Consider the following 2,500-nt stretch of genomic DNA (forward strand, 5'->3'; position numbering starts at 1 on the left):
CATCGCAGAACAGTACATTTTATATATATATATATATATAGAGAGAGAGAGAGTGAGAGAGAGAGTATGTGTGGGGGATTGCGTATGTATGTGGTTGTTTGTGTGTGTGCGTGTGTGCGTGTGTGTGCGTGTGTGTGTGTGTGTGTGTGTGTGTGTGTGTGTGTGTGTGTGTGTTGTGTGTGTGTGTGTGTGTTTGTCTGTCTGTATGTATGTCTCTTTTGTTTTTTAATTATAAATCTTCCACTGAAGAGGGAACCGGTTTCCAGCATAGATACAACGCTCCATCTTTGGGATGTAGTTAACACAGACAGATTCACATTTGGAACTTGAGAAAAGTCTTGCATATTTTATGTTTGTATGCATGTATGTTTCTATAAAATTATAATAAAAAATTTATATTGAACTGAAGGATTACTCAATAATTTTGTTGAGAAAATATTTATCACCCTTTAACAAGAATAGTGTGGACAGTAACTTCGAAGCTTCAGCCTTCTAAGCCATCATTGGACAATATGCATATACACGACGGGTTTCCACATAGTTTCCGTTCACCAAGTTTATTCACAAAACATTGGAAATCAACCAAATACCTTTATACATGTAAAATATATTTTTCAGCTTTTGAATGGCGTCTTCTCTATACGCTGTCAATATTTTCTTGTTTTTCTCTTCTGTCATATAAATTTATATTACTTACAGCTGAAAATGTAATAACTGGTACGAGGGACCTTCATCTAGGGCTATCGATCAAAATCAATTATCACTCTGAAGACCAAAAGCAAACGCCCTTTCAAATAGTCCTGTAGTTTTATAGTTAAGCCGGTCCTTTACGCTGTTGACATTTTGACTACACTCACTCACCTTTCAATGAATTGACTTCAGCATAACATCTCCTTGTCCTTCTACTTCTCTTCCTTCACTCACCTTTTCAAATACAGAGTAGCACACGAAGTAGCTCGGGTTCTGTAGCATAGTGTAAATACAGAAATAAATTTACACACACGCAAAAGAGCCCAGACTTTCGCTTGCAAGTGTCACTGGGCAATTTCGACCGCTTGTAACTGCTATTTAGAAACCATGTGCAGTAATTTACTCGTTTGCTCTTGACATCTACATTTAATTGCTTTACACATGTGAAATATGGCTTCAACTTTAGACATTTAACCACCTGTTAACATGATCTCCTGCTTACGTGAGACTGCTACGCCAATTTACCTGTTGACTTCTTTGAACTTCCAGTAATCCTTTGGCGAATGGCCTGAATAACTTCCGGCATTCGAAATTGTAGGGTCTCTTTGTTTTGGGGCGTTGTGCACTGACCCCGTAGCATGTCACCTATTAATCAACATTTGTATCGTTCTCTTTGCCGGTAAGCCTTTATCCGGAAATTTGACTTCAAAAATTTCAGGCGTTTGCTTAACAAACCCCGTTCACACATACGCTTCAACAATCTCCACTCTTTCCGCTGTTGCAGGAAAAGCCTTAAAATGTTCACTCAGTGTAACCTTACAATCAACTAATGTGGTGAGGATGTGGTGATGATAACATTGCAAACAGACTAGCCTGCCATCTTTGTTCAGCAGCTATAAGCGGTCGAAATAACACAATGACACTTGCAAACGAAAGGCCGGGAGCTTTTTCGTGTGAGTAAATTTATTTCTTTATTTACACAATGCTGCAGCACCCGATCTACTTTTTTGTGCACCACTCTTTAGAACTTGGAAAATAGTCGATAAGCGCAGCCGTGGCTGCATGGTAATAAGCTTGCTTCCCAACCACATGGTTCTGGATTCAGTCTCACTGCGTGGCACCTTGCTCAAGTGCTTGCTAGTATGCGTCGGGCTGACCAAAGCCTTGTGAGTAGATTTAGTAGAATTATCCAAAATTCTGACTGCCTCCTTTTTCTCAATATACAATATCTGTACACCACTTCAAACACTCTATACATATGTGTATGTGTGTGTGTGTGTGTTTGTGTGTGTGTGTGAGTGCGTGTGTTTGAGTGTATGTATGTATGTGTGTATGTATATATGTATATATATATATATATGCATGTATGTGTATGTGTGTCTCTGTGTTTTCCCCCACCACCGCTTAATAACTGATGTTTGTGTGTTTACGTCCCTGTGACTTAGCGGTTCGGCAAAAGGCTCAGATATAATAAGCATCGGGGTTTCAAAAGAAAAATAGCAAGTACTAGGGTCTCAGTCTAATGACTGAAACAAGATAAAGATAAAAGATAAGAGGATCCTACAGCCCGCAGCAATGATAATTTCCCGAGAAAACCGAGAAATAGAGAAGACAATATGGTGTACCTTTTCCCCTTCAACGACATAATTTTTCAAGTGAGCTGAGTGAAGCTTTTTCGATATTCTGTGTTCATGAAATATTTATTTCGAAACTAAGAGAAAACAAATCTCAGTGGACCATAACTCTGACTAACCAAGTGTTGATTAAAACAGCCTTTTGACAGAGCTGTCAAAAATATATAAGAAATCAG

Source organism: Octopus sinensis, linkage group LG4 (assembly GCF_006345805.1).
Source record: "Octopus sinensis linkage group LG4, ASM634580v1, whole genome shotgun sequence".
In the NCBI taxonomy this organism is placed as follows: Eukaryota; Metazoa; Mollusca; class Cephalopoda; order Octopoda; family Octopodidae; genus Octopus; species Octopus sinensis.